This window comes from Schistocerca gregaria, unplaced genomic scaffold, assembly GCF_023897955.1.
Source record: "Schistocerca gregaria isolate iqSchGreg1 unplaced genomic scaffold, iqSchGreg1.2 ptg000001l___fragment_1, whole genome shotgun sequence".
Classification (NCBI taxonomy): Eukaryota; Metazoa; Arthropoda; class Insecta; order Orthoptera; family Acrididae; genus Schistocerca; species Schistocerca gregaria.
This window is the reverse complement of record NW_026061697.1, coordinates 650,180-668,152: the sequence shown is the minus strand read 5'-3', so window position 1 is coordinate 668,152 and position 17,973 is coordinate 650,180.

The window sequence follows — 17,973 nt, the reverse complement described above, 5'->3', positions numbered from 1 at the left end:
GCAATTTCTGTGTTTCATCAAAACTCTGAGAGTCCACAGATTACAGAATGCCTCCAGATGTGCTTCGGATACTACTTCTGGTCTCCCAGGAATCGAACAAAGCGTAGACAGTTTGAAACATTACTAGCATAGAGAAAAGTCGGCATGGTGCCTGTTGAATTCATCCCGATGCAATTTCTGTGTTTCATCAACACTCTTAAGATCCACAGACTACAGAATGCCTTCAGATGTGAATTGGATACTACTGGTCTTCCAGGAGTCGATAAAAGCATAGACGCTTTTAGACATTACTCCCATGCAGAAAAATCGGCATGGTGCGTGTTGTATTCAATCGCGATGCAATTTCTGTGTTTCATCAACACTCTGAGAGTCCACAGATTACAGAATGCCTCCAGATGTGCTTAGGATACTTCTACAGGTCCCCCTGGAAACGATCAAAGCGTAGACAGTTTGAGACCTGACCCCCATGCAGAATAATCGGCATGGTGCATGTTGTATTCATTCCCGATGAAAATTTCTTTGTTTCATCAACACTCTGAGAGTCCACAGATTACAGAAAGCCTCTAGATGTGCTTCGGATACCACTACTGATCTTCCAGGAATCGAACAAAGCGTAGACAGTATGAGACACTACTCCCATGGAGAAAATTCGTCATGGTTCCTGTTGTATTTAATCCCGATGCAATTACTGTGTTTCATCAACACTCTGAGAGTCCACAGATAACAAAATGCCTCCACATGTGCTACGGATACTTCTACAGGTCTCCCAGGAAACGATCAAATCGTAGACAGTTTGAGACGTTACTTCCATTCAGAGTAATCGGCATGGTGCATGTTGTATCCAATCGCGATGCAATTTCTGTGTTTCATCAACACTCTGAGAGTCCACAGATAACAAAATGCCTCCAGATGTGCTACGGATACTTCTACAGGTCTCCCAGGAAACGATCAAATCGTAGACAGTTTGAGACGTTACTTCCATTCAGAGTAATCGGCATGGTGCATGTTGTATTCAATCCCGATGCAATTTGTGTGTTTCATCAACACTCTGAAGATCCACAGATTACAGAATGCCTACACATGTGCTTCGGATACTACTACTGGTCATTCAGGAATCGATCAAAGCGTAGGCAGATTGTGACGTTTCTCCCATGGAGATAAGTCCGCGTGGTGCCAGTTGTATTCAATCCCGATGCAATTTCTGTGTTTCATCAACACTCTGAGAGTCCACAGATTACAGAATGCCTCCAGATGTGCTACGGATACTTCTACAGGTCTCCCAGGAAACGATCAAATCGTAGACAGTTTGAGACGTTATTTCCATGCAGAGTAATCGGCATGGTGCATGTTGTATTCAATCCCGATGCAATTTCTGTGTTTCATCAACACTCTGAGAGTCCACAGATTACAGAATGCCTCCAGATGTGCTTCGGATACCACTACTGGTCACCCAGGAATCGATCAAATCATAGACACTTTGCGACATTACTCGCATGTAGAAAAGTCGGCATGGTACATGTTGTATGCAATCCCGATTCAAATTTCTGTGGTTCATCAACACTCTGAAGATCCACAGATTACAGAATGCCACCACATGTGCTTCGGATACTACTACTGGTCATTCAGGAATCGATCAAAGCGTAGGCAGATTTGGACGTTTCTCCCATGGAGATAAGTCCGCTTGGTGCCTGTTGTATTCAATCCCGATGCAATTTCTGTGTTTCATTAACACTCTGAAGGTAAAGAGATTACAGAATGCGTCCAGGTGTGCTTCGGATGCTACTACTGGATTTCCAGGAATCGATCAAATCATAGACAGTTTGAGATATGGCTCCCATAGAGAAAAGTCGGCATGGCGCCTGTTGTATTCAATCCCGATGCAATTTCTGTGTATCATCTACACTCTGAATGTCCACTGATTACAGAATGCCTCTAGATGTGCTTCGGATACTACTACTGGTCTTCTAGGAATCGTCAAAGCGTAAGCAGTTTTAGACGGTTCTCCCATAGAGGAAACTGGGCATGGAGCCTGTTGTATTAAATCCCGATGTAATTTCTGTGTTTCATTAACACTCGGAAGGTCCACAGATTACAGAATTCGTCCAGTTGGGCTTCTAATACTACTACTGGTCTCCCACGAATCGATCAAAGCGTAGACAGTTTGAGACATCTATCCCATCTAGGAGAGCCGGCATGGTAATTGGTGTATTCACTCCCGACCTAATTTTTTTGATTCATCAACACTCTGAATGTTCACAGATTACAGAATGCGTCTAGATGTGCTTCCGATACTGCAACTGGTCTTCCAGGAATCTATCAATGCCGAGACAATTTGAGATATTACTCCCATGGAGAAAAGTCGGCATTGTGCCTGTTGTATTCAATCCCGATGCAATTTCTGTGTTTCATCAACACTCTTAAGATCCACAGATTACAGAATGCCTTCAGATGTGCATCGTATACTACTGGTCTTCCAAGAATCGATCAAAGCGTAGCCACTTTGAGATCTTACTCCCATGCAGAATAATCGGCATGGTGCATGCTGTATTCAATCCCGATGCTATTTCTGTGTTTCATCAACACTTTGAGAGCCCACAGATTACAGAATGCCTCCAGATGTGCTTCGGATACCACTACTGGTCTCCCAGGAATCGAACAAAACGTAGACAGTATGAGACATTACCCCCATTGAGAAAATTCGTCATGGTTCCTGTAGTATTTAATCCCGATGCTATTTCTGTGTTTCATCAAAACTCTGATGGTCCACAGATTACAGATTGCCTCCAGATGTGCTTCGGATACCTCTACAGGTCTCCCAGGAAACGATCAAAACCGTAGACAGTTTGAGACCTTATTCCCATGCAGAATAATGGGCATGGTGCATGTTGTATTCATTCCCGATGCAATTTCTGTGTTTCATCAACACTCTGAGAGTCCACAGATTACACAATGCCTCCAGATGTGCTCCGGATACCACTACTGGTATCCCAGGACTTGATCAAAGCGTAGACTGTGTAAGACATTACTCCCATTTAGAAAAGTCGGAACGGTGTCTGTTGTATTCAATCCCGATACAATTGCTGTGTTTCAGCAACACTCTGAAGGTCCACAGATTACAGAATGCCTCCAGATGTGCTTCGGATACTACTTCTGGTGTCCCAGGAATCGAACAAAGCGTAGACAGTTTGAGACATTACTCCCATGGAGAAAAGTCCGCGTGGTGCCTGTTGTATTCAATCGCAATGCAATTTCTCTGTTTCATTAACACTCTGAAGGTAAATAGATAACAGAATGCCTCCAGATGTGCTTCAGATACTACTACTAATCTACCAGGAATTGATCAAAACCTAGACAGTTTGAGACATTACTCCCGTGGTGAAAAGTGGGCATGGTGCCAGTTGTATTCAATCCCGATGCAATTTCTGTGTTTCATCAACACTCTGAAGATCCACAGATTACAGAAAGCCTACTCATGTGCTTCGGATACTACTACTGGTCATTCAGGAATCGATCAAAGCGTAGGCAGATTGAGACGTTTCTCATATGGAGATAAGTCCGCGTGGTGCCTGTTTATTCAATCCCGATGCAATTTCTGTGTTTCATCAACACTCTGAGAGTCCAAAGATTACATAATGCCTCCAGATGTGCTACGGATAGTTCCACAATTCTCCCAGGAAACGATCAAATCGTAGACAGTTTGAGACGTTATTTCCATGCAGAATAATCGTCATGGTGCTAGTTGTATTCAATCACGATGCAATTTCTGTGTTTCATCAACACTCTGAGAGTCCACATATTACAGAATGCCTCCAGATGTGCTACGGATACCACTACTGGTCTCCCAGGAATCGATCAAATCATAGACACTTTGCGACCTTACTCGCATGTAGAAAAGTCGGCATGGTGCATGTTGTATGCAATCCCGATTTAAATTTCTATGGTTCATCAACACTTTGAAGATCCACAGATTACAGAATGCCACCACATGTGCTTCGGATACTACTACTGGTCATTCAGGAATCGATCAAAGCGTAGGCAGATTGAGACGTTTCTTCCATGGAGATAAGTCCGCGTGGTGCCTGTTGTATTCAATCCCGATGCAATTTCTGTGTTTCATCAACACTCTGAAGGTAAAGAGATTACAGAATGCGTCCAGGTGTGCTTCGGATGCTACTACTGGTTTTCCAGGAATCGATCAAATCATAGACAGTTTGAGACATGGCTCCCATTGCGAAAAGTCGGCATGGTGCCGGTTGTATTGAATCCCGATGCAATTTAAGTGTTTCATAACACTCTGAAGGTCGACAGATTACAGAATGCTTCCAGATGTGCATCGGATACTACTGGTCTTCCAAAAATCGATCAAATCGTAGCCACTTTGAGATCTTACTCCCATGCAGAGTAATCGGCAGGGTGCATGTTGTATTCAATCGCGATGCAATTTCTGTGTTTCATCAAAACTCTGAGAGTCCACAGATTACAGAATGCCTCCAGATGTGCTTCGGATACTACTTCTGGTCTCCCAGGAATCGTCAAAGCGTAAACAGTTTTAGACGGTTCTCACATAGAGGAAACTGGGCATGGTGCCTGTTGTATAAAATCCCGATCCAATTTCTGTGTTTCATTAACACTCTGATGGTCCACAGATTACAGAATTCGTCCAGATGGGCTTCTAATACTACTACTGGTCTCCCACGAATCGATCAAATCGTAGACAGTTTGAGACATCTTTCCCATCTAGAAAAGCAGGGCATGGTAATTGGTGTATTCACTCCCGACCTAATTTTTTTGATTCATCAAAACTCTGAAGGTTCACAGATTTCAGAATGCGTCCAGATGTGCTTCCGGTACTGCAACTGGTCTTCCAGGAATCGATCAATGCGGAGACAGTTTGAGACATTACTCCCATGGAGAAAAGTCGGCATTGTGCCTGTTGTATTCAATCCCGATTCAATTTCTGTGTTTCATCAACACTCTTAAGATCCACAGATTACAGAATGCCTTCAGATGTGCATCGGATACTACTGGTCTTCCAGGAATCGATCAAAGCGTAGCCACTTTGAGATCTTACCCCCATGCAGAATAATCGGCATGGTGCATGTTGTATTCAAACCCGATGCAATTTCTGTGTTTCATCAACACTCTGAGAGGCCACAGATTACAGAATGCCTCCAGATGTGCTTCGGATACTTCTACAGGTCTCCCTGGAAACGATCAAAGCGTAGACAGTTTGAGACCTTACTCCCATGCAGAATAATAAGCATGGTGCATGTTGTATTCATTCCCGATGCAATTTCTGTGTTTCATCAACACTCTGAGAGTCCACAGATTACAGAAAGCCTCCAGATGTGCTTCGGATACCACTACTGGTATCCCATGACTTGATCAAAGCGTAGACACTTTGAGACATTACTCGCATAGAGAAAAGTCGGCATGGTGCCTGTTGTATTCAATCCCGATGCAATTTCTGTGTTTCATCAACACTCTGAAAGTCCACAGATTACAGAATGCCTCCCTATGTGCTTCGGATAATACTTCTGGTCTCCCAGGAATCGAACAAAGCGTAGACAGTTTGAAACATTACTAGCATAGAGAAAAGTCGGCATGGTGCCTGTTGTATTCAATCCCGATGCAATTTTTGTGTTTCATCAACACTCTCAAAGTCCACAGATTACAGAATGCCTCCAGATGTGCTTTGGAAACTGCTACGGGTCTTCCAGGGAACGATCAAAGCGTGGACACTTTGAGACATTACTCCCATGGAGAAAAGTCGGCATGGTTTCTGTTGTATTCAATCCCGATGCATTTTCTGTGGTTCAGCAACACTCTGAAAGACCACAGTTTACAAAATGCCTCCAGTTGTGTTTCGGATACAACTACTGATCTTCCAGGAATCGAACAAGGCGTAGACAGTATGAGACACTACTCACATGGAGAAAATTCGTCATGGTTCCTGTTGTATTTAATCCTGATGCAATTTCTGTGTTTCATCAACACTCTGATTGTCCACAGATTACAGAATGCCTCCAGATGTGCTTCGGATACTACTTCTGGTCTCCCAGAAATCGAACAAAGCGTAGTCAGTTTGAAACATTACTAGCATAGAGAAAAGTCGGCATGGTGCCTGTTGTATTCAATCCCGATGCAATTTCTGTATTTCATCAACACTCTTAAGATCCACTGATTACAGAATGCCTTCAGATGTGCATCGGATACTACTGGTCTTCCAGGAGACGATCAAACTGTAGACACCTTGAGACATTACTCCCATGCAGAAAAATCGGCATGGTGCATGTTGTATTCAATCGCGATGCAATTTCTGTGTTTCATCAACACTCTGAGAGTCCACAGATTACAGAATGCCTCCAGATGTGCTTCGGATACTCCTACAGGTCTCCCATTAAACGATCAAAGCGAAGACAGTTTGAGACCTTACTCCCAGGCAGAATAATGGGCATGGTGCATGTTGTATTCATTCCCGATGCAATTTCTGTGTTTCATCAACACTCTGAGAGTCCACAGATTACAGAAAGCCTCCAGATGTGCTTCGGATGCCACTACTGGTATCCCAGGACTTGATCAAAGCGTGGACACTTTGAGACATTACTCGCATGGAGAAAAGTCGGCATGGTGCCTGTTGTATTCAATCCCAATGCAATTTCTGTGTATCATCTCCACTCTGAATGTCCACTGATTACAGAATGCCTCTAGATGTGCTTCGGATGCTACTACTGGTCTTCCAGGAATCGTAAGGCGTAAACAGTTTTAGACGGTTCTCCCATAGAGGAAACTGGGCATGGTGCCTGTTGTATAAAATCCCGATCCAATTTCTGTGTTTTATTAACACTCTGATGGTCCACAGATTACAGAATTCGTCCAGATGGGCTTCTAATACTACTACTGGTCTCCCACGAATCGATCAAAGCGTAGACAGTTTGAGACATCTTTCCCATGGAGAAAAGCCGGAATGGTGATTGTTGTATTCACTCCCGACCTAATTTTTTTGATTCATCAAAACTCTGAAGGTTCACAGATTTCAGATTGCGTCCAGATGTGCTTCCGGTACTGCAACTGGTCTTCCAGGAATCGATCAATGCGGAGGCAGTTTGAGACATTACTCCCATGGAGAAAAGTCGGCATTGTGCCTGTTGTATTCAATCCCGATGCAATTTCTGTGTTTCATCAACACTCTTAAGATCCACAGATTACAGAATGCCTTCAGATGTGCATCGGATACTACTGGTCTTCCAGGAATCGATCAAAGCGTAGCCACTTTGAGATCTTACCCCCATGCAAAATAATCGGCATGGTGCATGTTGTATTCAATCCCGATGCAATTTCTGTGTTTCATCAACACTCTGAAAGTCCACAGATTACAGAATGCCTCCATATGTGCTTCGGATACTACTTCTGGTCTCCCAGGAATCGAACAAAGCGTAGACAGTTTGAACATTACTAGCGTAGAGAAAAGTCGGCATGGTGCCTGTTGTATTCAATCCCGATGCAATTTTTGTGTTTCATTAACACTCTCAAAGTCCACAGATTACAGAATGCCTCCAGATGTGCTTCGGAAACTGCTACGGGTCTTCCAGGGAACGATCAAAGCGTGGACACTTTGAGATATTACTCCCATGGAGAAAAGTCGGCATGGTTTCTGTTGTATTCAATCCCGATGCATTTTTTGTGGTTCATCAACACTCTGAAAGACCACAGATTACAAAATGCCTCCAGATGTGTTTCGGATACAACTACTGATCTTCCAGGAATCGAACAAAGCGTAGACATTATGAGACACTACTCCCATGGAGAAAATTCGTCATGGTTCCTGTTGTATTTAATCCCGATGCAATTTCTGTGTTTCATCAACACTATGATTGTCCACAGATTACAGATTGCCTCCAGATGTGCTTCGGATACTACTTCTGGTCTCCCAGGAATCGAACAAAACGTAGTCAGTTTGAAACATTACTAGCATAGAGAAAAGTCGTCATGGTGCCTGTTGTATTCAATCCCGATGCAATTTCTGTATTTCATCAACACTCTTATGATCCACTGATTACAGAATGCCTTCAGATGTGCATCGGATACTACTGGTCTTCCAGGAGTCGATCAAAGTGTAGACACCTTGAGACATTACTCCCATGCAGAAAAATCGGCATGGTGCATGTTGTATTCAATCGCGATGCAATTTCTGTGTTTCATCAACACTCTGAGAGTCCACAGATTACAGAATGCCTCCAGATGTGCTTCGGATACTCCTACAGGTCTCCCAGAAAACGATCAAAGCGAAGACAGTTTGAGACCTTACTCCCATGCAGAATAATGGGCATGGTGCATGTTGTATTCATTCCCGATGCAATTTCTGTGTTTCATCAACACTCTGAAGGTCCACACGTTACAAAATGCCTCTAGATGTGCTTCGGATACTACTATTGGTCTTCCAGGAATCGATCAAAGCGTAGACAGTTTGAGACATTACTCCCATGCAGTACAGTCGGTATGGTGCCCATTGTATTCAGTCACGATGCGATTCTGTAATTCATCAACACTCTGAAGGTCCACAGATTACAAAATGCCTAAAGATGTGCTTCGGATTATACTACTTACCTTCCAGGAATCGATCATATCGTAGACAGTTGGAGACATAACAACCATGGAGAGAAGTCGGAATGGTGGCCATTGTATTCAGTCCCGATGCAATTTCTGTGTTTCATCAAAACTCAGAAGGTGCACAGATAACAAAATGCCTCCAGATTTTCTTCGGATACTACTACAAGTCTCCCAGGAAACGATCAACGCGTAGACAGTTTGAGACATTACTCCCATGGAGATAAGTCGGCATGGTTCCTGTTGCATTCAGTCCCGATGCAATTTCTGTGTTTCATCAACACTCGGAAGTTCCACACATTACAGAATGACTCCAGATGTGTTACGGATACTCCTACTGGTCTTCCTGGAATCGATCAAACCGTAGACAGTTCAATACGTTTCTCCCATAGAGAAAATTCCGCATGTTGCCTGTTGTATTCAATCCCGATGGAGTTTCAGTGTTTCATCAAAACTCGGAATGTTCACAGATTACAGAATGTGTCCAAATGTGCTTCGGATACTGCTACTGGTCTCCCAGGATTCGATCAAAGCGTAGACAGTTTGCGACATTACTCCCATGGAGAAAAGTCTGCATGGTGCCTGTTGTATTCAATACCGATGCAGTTTCTGTGTTTCATAAACACTATGAAGGACCACAGATTACAGAGTGCATCCAGATGTGCTTTGGATACTACTACTGGTCTTCGAAGTATCGATCAAATCGTAGACAGTTTGACACTTTACTTGCTTGGAGATAAGTCGGCATGGTTCCTGTTGTATTGAATCCCGATGCAATATCTGTGTTTCATCAACACTCTTAAGATCCACAGTTTACAGAATGCCTCCAAATGTGCTTCGGATTATACTACATGCCTTCCAGGAATCGATCAAATCGTAGACAGTTTGAGACATTACACCCATGGAGAAATGTCGGCATGGTGCCTGTTGTATTCATTACCGATGCAATTTCTGTGTTTCGTCAACACTCTGAAGGTCCACAGATTACAGAGTGCCTCCAGATGTGCTTCCGATACAACTACTGGTCTCCCAGGAATCGATAAAAGCGTAGACAGTTTGAGACATTATTCCCATGGAGGAAAGTCCGCATGGTGCCTGTTGTATTAATTCCCGATGCAATTTCTGTGTTTCATCAAGACTCTGAAGCTCCACTTATTACAGAATGCTTCCGGATGTGCTTCGGATACAACTACTGGTCTCACAGGAATCGATCAAAGCCTAGACCGTTTCAGACATTACTCCCATGGAGATAAGTGGGCATCATTATTGTTATACTCAATCCCGATGCAATTTCTGTGTTTCATCAAAATTCTGAAGGTCCACAGATTACAGTTTGCATCCAGATGTGCTTCGGATTCTACTACTGGTCTTCAGGGAGTCGATTACAGCGTAGACAGTTTGAGACATTACTGCCATGGAGAAAAGTCGGCATGGTGCCTGTTGTATTCAATCACGATGCAATTTCTGTGTTTCAATAACACTCTGAAGGTCCACAGATTACAGAATGATTTCAGATGTGCTTCATATTTTACTATTTGTCTCCGAGTAATCGATCAAAGCGTAGGCAGTTTGAGACATTACTCTCATGGAGAAGAGTCGGTATGGTGCCTGTTGTATTCACTCCCGATGCCATTTCTGCGATTAATCAACACTCTGAATTCAACAGATTACAGAATGCCTCCAGATGTGTTTCGGATACTACTACTGGTCTCCCAGGAATCGATCAAAGCGTAGACAGTTTGCGACATTACTCCCATGGAGAAAAGTCGCATGGTGCCTGTTGTATTCAATCCCGATCCAATTTCTGTGTTTCGTCAACACTCTGAATGTCCTCAGATTACAGAATGCTTCCAGATGTGTTTCGGATACTACTACTGGTCTCCCAGGAATCGATTAAAGCGTCGACAGTTTGAGACATTACTCCCATGGAGAAAAGTCGGCTTGGTGCCTGTTGTATTTAATCCCGATGCATTTTCTGTGTTTCATCAACACTCTGCACGTCCACAGATTACAGAATGCCTCCAGATGTGCTTCCGACACAACTACTGGTCTCCCAGGAATCGATCAAGGCGTAGACAGTTTCAGACATTACTCTTATGGTGAAAAGTCGGCATGGTGGCTGCAATATTCAATCCCGATGTAATTTCTGTGTTTCATCAACAGTCTGAAGGTCCACAGATTAAATAATGCCACCAGATGTGCTTCGGATACTAATACTCGTCTTCCAGGAATCGATCATAGCGTAGACAGTTTCAGACACTACTCCCATGGAGAAAAGTCGGCATGGTGCCTGTTGTACTCAAACCCGATCCCATTTCTGTGTTTCGTCAACACTCTGAAGGTCCACAGATTACAGAATGACTCCAGATGTGTTTCGGATACTACTACTGGTCTCCCAGGAATCGATCAAAGCGTAGACAGTTTGAGACACTACTCCCATGGAGAAAAGTCGGCATGGTGCCTGTTGTATTTTAATCCCGATGCATTTTCTGTGTTTCATCAACACTCCGAAGGTCCACAGATTTTAGAATTCGTCAAGATGTTCTTCGGATAGTACAACTGGTCTTCCAGGAATCAATCAAAGCGTAGACAGTTTGAGACATTACTCCCATGGAGAAAATTTGGCATGGTGGCCAGTTGTATTCAATCCCAACGCAATTTCTGTGTTTCATCAACACTCTGAAGGTCCATACTTTACAGAATGTCTCAAGATGTGCTTCGGATACTACTACTGGTATTCCAAGAATCGATCAAAGCATAGGCAGTTTGAGACATTACTCCCATGGAGAAATGTCGGCATGGTGCCTGTTGTATTCACCCCGATGGAATTTCTGTGTTTCACCAACAAGCTGTAGGTTCACAGATTACAGAATGCCACCAGATGTGCTTATAATACTACTACTGGTCTCTCAGGAATCGATAAATGCGTAGGCAGTTTGCGACATTACTCCCTTAGAGATAAGTCAGCATGGTGCCTGTTGTTCTCAATCCCGATGCAATTTCTGTGTTACATCAAAACTCTGAAGGTCCACAGATTACAGAATGCGTCCAGATGTGCTTCGGATACAACTACTGGTCTCCCAGGAATCGATCAAAGCGTAGACAGTTTCAGACATTACTCTTATGGTGAAAAGTCGGCATGGTGCCTGCAATATTCAATCCCGATGTAATTTCTGTGTTTCATCAACACTCTGAATGTCCACAGTTTAAATAATGCCTCCAGATGTGCTTCGGATACTAATACTCGTCTTCCAGGAATCGATCATAGCGTAGACAGTTTCAGACACTACTCCCATGGAGAAAAGTCGGCATCGTGCCTGTTGTATTCAATCCCGATCCAATTTCTGTGTTTCGTCAACACTCTGAAGGTCCACAGATTACAGAATGCCTCCAGATGTGTTTCGGATACTACTACTGGTCTCCCAGGAATCAATCAAAGCGTAGACAGTTTGAGACATTACTCCCCTGGCGAAAAGTCGGCATGGTGATTGCAGTATCCAATCCCGATGTAATTTCTGTGTTTCATCAACACTCTGAAGGTCCACAGGTTACAGAATGCCTATAGATGTGATTCGGATACTACGTCTTCCAGGAATCGATCAAAGCGTAGACAGTTTGAGACATTACTCCCATGCAGAACAGTCGGCATGGTGCCCATTGTATTCAGTCCCGATTCAATTCTGTGTTTCATCAACACTCTGAAGGTCCACAGATTACAAAATGAAACCAGTTGTGCTTCGGATTATACTACTTGCCTTCCAGAAATCGATCATATCGTAGACAGTTGGAGACATAACACCCATGGAGAGAAGTCGGAATGGTGCCCGTTGTATTCAGTCCCGATGCAATTTCTGTGTTTCCTCAAAACTCAGAAGGTGCACAGATAACACAATGCCTCCAGATGTTCTTCGGATACTACTACAAGTCTCCTAGGAAACGATCAAAGCGTAGACAGTTTGAGACATTACTCCCATGGAGATAAGTCGGCATGGTGCCTGTTGCATTCAGTCCCGATGCAATTTCTGTGTTTCATAAACACTCGGAAGTTCCACAGATTTCAGAATTCGTCAAGATGTTCTTCGGATACTACTACTGGTCTTGCGGGAATCAATCAAAGCGTAGACAGTTTGAGACATTACGCCCCTGGCGAAAAGTCGGCATGGTGCCTATTGTATTCAAGTCCGATGCATTTTCAGTGTTTGATGAACACTCCGCACGTCCACAGAATACAGAATGCCTCCAGATGTCCTTCCGACACAACTACTGGTCTCCCAGGAATCGATCAAAGCGTAGACAGTTTCAGACATTACTCTTATGGTGAAAAGTCGGCATGGTGCCTGCAATATTCAATCCCGATGTAATTTCTGTGTTTCATCAATACTCTGAAGGTCCACAGATTAAAAAATGCCTCCAGATGTGCTTCGGATACTAATACTCGTCTTCCAGGAATCGATCATAGCGTAGACAGTTTCAGACACTACTCCCATGGAGAAAAGTCGGCATGGTGCCTGTTGTATTCAATCCCGATCCAATTTCTGTGTTTCGTCAACACTCTGAAGGTCCACAGATTACAGAATGCCTCCAGATGTGTATCGGTTACTACTACTGGTCTCCCAGGAATCGATCAAAGCGTAGACAGTTTGAGACATTACTCCCATGGAGAAAAGTCGGCATGGTGCCTGTTGTATTTAATCCCGATGCATTTTCTGTGTTTCATCAACACTCTGCACGTCCACAGATTACAGAATGCCACCAGATGTGCTTCCGACACAACTACTGGTCTCCCAGGAATGGATCAAGGCGTAGACAGTTTCTGACATTACTCTTATGGTGAAAAGTCGGCATGGTGCCTGCAATATTCATTCCCGATGTAATATCTGTGTTTCATCAACACTCTGAAGGTCCACAGATTAAATAATGCCGCCAGATGTGCTTCGGATACCAATACTCGTCTTCCAGGAATCGATCATAGCGTAGACAGTTTCAGACACTGCTCCCATAGAGAAAAGTCGGCATGGTGCCTGTTGTATTCAATCCCAACGCAATTTATGTGTTTCATCAAGACTCTGAAGGTCCATAGTTTACAGAATGTCTCCAGATGTGCTTCGGATACTACTACTGGTATTCCAAGAATCGATCAAAGCGTAGGCAGTTTGAGACATTACTCCCATGGAGAAATGTCGGCATGGTGTCTGTTGTATTCACCCCGATGGAATTTCTGTGTTTCTCCAACAAGCTGTAGGTCCACAGATTAAATAATGCCTCCAGATGTGCTTCGGATACTAATACTCGTCTTCCAGGAATCGAACATAGCGTAGACAGTTTCAGACACTACTTCCATGGAGAAACGTCGGCATGGTGCCTGTTGTATTCAATCCCAACGCAATTTATGTGTTTCATCAAGACTCTGGAGGTCCATAGTTTACAGAATGTCTCCAGATGTGCTTCGGATACTACTACTGGTATTCCAAGAATCGATCAAAGGGTAGGCAGTTTGAGATATTACTTCCATGTGAGAAATGTCGGCGTGGTGTCTGTTGTATTCACCCTGACGGAGTTTCTGTGTTTCACCAACAAGCTGAAGGTCCACAGATTACAGAATGCCACCAGATGTGCTTATAATACTACTACTGGTCTCTGAGGAATCGATCAATGCGTAGGCAGTTTGCGACATTACTCCCTTAGAGATAGTCAGCATGGTGCCTGTTGTTCTCAATTCCGATGCAATTTCTGTGCTTCAATAAAACTCTGAAGGTCCACAGATTACAGAATGCGTCCAGATGTGCTTCGGATACAACTACTGGTCTCCCAGGAATCGATCAAAACGTAGTTAGTTTGAGACATTACTTCCATGTAGAATAGTCGGCATGGTGCCTGTTGTATTCAATCCCGATGCAATATCTGTGTTTCATCAAAATTCTGAAGGTCCACAGATTACAGTTTGCGTCCAGATGTGCTTCGGATTCTACTACTGCTCTTCAGGGAGTCGATTACAGCGTAGACTGTTTGAGACATTACTCCCATGGAGAAAAGTCGGCATGGTGCCTGTTGTATTCAATCACGATGCATTTTCTCTGTTTCATCAACACTCTGAAGGTCCACAGATTTCAGAAGTCGTCAAGATGTTCTTCGGATACTTCTACTGGTCTACCAGGAATCAATCAAAGCGTAGACAGTTTGAGACATTACTCCCCTGGCGAAAAGTCGGCATGGTATTTGCAGGATCCAATCCCGATGTAATTTCTGTCTTTCATCAACACTCTGAAGGTCCACAGGTTACAGAATGCCTCTAGATGTGCTTCGGATACTACGTCTTCCAGGAATCGATCAAAGCGTAGACAGTTTGAGACATTACTCCCATGGAGAAATGTCGGCATGGTGTCTGTTGTATTCACGCCGATGGAATTTCTGTGTTTCTCCAACAAGCTGTAGGTCCACAGATTAAATAATGCCTCCAGATGTGCTTCGGATACTAATACTCGTCTTCCAGGAATCGATCATAGCGTAGACAGTTTCAGACACTACTCCCATGGAGAAACGTCGGCATGGTGCCTGTTGTATTCAATCCCAACGCAATTTATGTGTTTCATCAAGACTCTGAAGGTCCATAGTTTACAGAATGTCTCCAGATGTGCTTCGGATACTACTACTGGTATTCCAAGAATCGATCAAAGGGTAGGCAGTTTGAGATATTACTTCCATGTGAGAAATGTCGGCATGGTGTCTGTTGTATTCACCCTGACGGAGTTTCTGTGTTTCACCAACAAGCTGAAGGTCCACAGATTACAGAATGCCACCAGATGTGCTTATAATACTACTACTGGTCTCTGAGGAATCGATCAATGCGTAGGCAGTTTGCGACATTACTCCCTTAGAGATAGTCAGCATGGTGCCTGTTGTTCTCAATTCCGATGCAATTTCTGTGCTTCAATAAAACTCTGAAGGTACACAGATTACAGAATGCGTCCAGATGTGCTTCGGATACAACTACTGGTCTCCCAGGAATCGATCAAAATGTAGTTAGTTTGAGACATTACTTCCATGTAGAATAGTCGGCATGGTGCCTGTTGTATTCAATCCCGATGTAATTTCTGTCTTTCATCAACACTCTAAAGGTCCACAGATTACATACTGCCTCCAGATGTGCTTCGGTTACTACTACTGGTCTCCCAGTAATCGATCAAAACGTAGACAGTTTGAGACATTACTCCCATGGAGAAAAGTCCGCATGGTGAACGTTGTATTCAGTCCCGATGCAATTCTGTGTTTCATCAACACTGTGAAGGTCCACAGATTACAGAATGCCTCCAGATGTGCTTCGGATACTACTACTGGTTTCGGAGGACTCGATCAAAGCGTAGACAGTTTGCGACACTACTCCCTTTGAGAAAAGTCAGCATGGTGACTGTTGTATTCAATCCGATGCAATTTCTGTGTTTCATCAAAACTCAGAAGGTGCACAGATAACACAATGCCTCCAGATGTTCTTCGGATACTACTACAATTCTATCAGGAAACGATCAAAGCGTAGACAGTTTGAGGCATTACTCCCATGGTGAAAAGTCGGCATGGTTCCTGTTGTATTTAATCCCGATGCAATTTTTGTGTTTCATCAACACTCTGAAGGTCCACAGATTACAGAATTCGTCCCCATGTTCTTCGGATACTACTACTGCTCTTCCTGGACTCAGTCAAAGAATAGAAAGTTTGAGACATTACTGCAATGGAGAAAAATCGTCATGGTGCCTGTTGTATTCAATCCCGATGCAGGTACTGTGTTTCATCAACAATCTGAAAGTCCACAGATTACAGAATGCCTCCAGATGTTCTTGAGATACTACTAATGGTCTCCCAGGTTATCCATCAAATCGTAGATATTTTCAGACACTACTCGCTTCTAGAAAAATGTCGGCATTTTGCCTGTTGTAATCAATCCCGATGCCATTTCTGTGTTTCATCAACAAGCTGAAGGTCCACAGATTACAGCATGCCTCCAGATGTGTTTCGGATAATTCTACTTATTTCCCAGGAATCGATCAAACCGTAGACAGTTTGAGACATTACTCCCATGGAGAAAAGTCGGCATGGTGCCCGTTGTATTCAGTCCCGATGCAATTCTGTGTTTCATCAACACTCTGAAGGTCCACAGATTACAGGATGCCTCCAGCTGTGCTTCGGATACTACTACTGGTCTTCCAGGAATCGATCAACGCGTAGACAGATTGAGACCTTACTCTCATGGAGAGAAGTCGGCATGGTGAATGTTGTATTCAATCCCGATTCAATTTCTGTGTTTCATCAAAACTCTGAAGGTCCACAGATTACAGAATGCGTCCGGATGTGCTTCGGATACAACTACTGGTCTCCCAGGAGTCAATAAAAGCGTATACAGTTTGAGACAATACTCCCGTTCAGAAAAGTCGGCATGGTACCTGTTGTATTCAATCCCGATGCAATTTCTGAGTTACATCAACACTCTGAAGGTCCGGAGGTTACAGAATGCCTCTAGATGTACTTCGGATACTACTACTGTTCTCTTAGGATTCGATCAAAGCGTAGACAGTTTTCGACATTACTCTCATAGAGAGGAGTCGGCATGGTGCCTGTTGTATTCACTCCCGATGCAATTTCTGCGATTCATCAACGCTCTGTTGGTCACCAGATTACAGATTGCCTCTAGATGTGGTTCGGATACTACTAGTCGTCTTCCAGGAATCGACCATTGCTTAGACAGTTAGAGACATTACTCCCATGGGGAAAAGTCGTCATGGTGCCTGTTGTATTCATACTCGATGGAATTTCTGTGTTTCATCAAGACTCTGAGTATCCACAGATTACTGAGTGCTTCCAGACGTGCTTCGGATACAACTACTGTTCCCCCAGGAATCGATCATAGCGTACACAGTTTGAGAGATTACTGCATTGGAGAAAAGGCGGCACGGTGCCTGTGGTATTCAAACCCAATGCAATTTCTGTGTTTCATCAACACTCCGAAGGTCCACAGATTACAGAATTTCTCCAAATGTGCTTCGGACACTACTACTGGTCTCGCAGGAATCGATAAAATCGTAGACAGAATGAGACATTTCTCCCATGGAGAAAAGTCGGAATGATGCCTGTTGTATTCAATCCCGATGCAATCTCAGTGTTTCATCTACACTCTGAAGGTCCACAGTTTACAGAATGCCTAAAGATGTGCTTCTAATGCTACTACTGTTCTCCTGGGAATCGATCAAAGCCTAGACAGTTTGACACATTACTCCAATGTAGAAAAGTCTGTATGGTGCCTGTTCTTTTCAATCCCGAAGCAATTTCTTTGTTTCATCAACACTCTGAAGGTCAACAGATTACAGAATGCCTCTACAT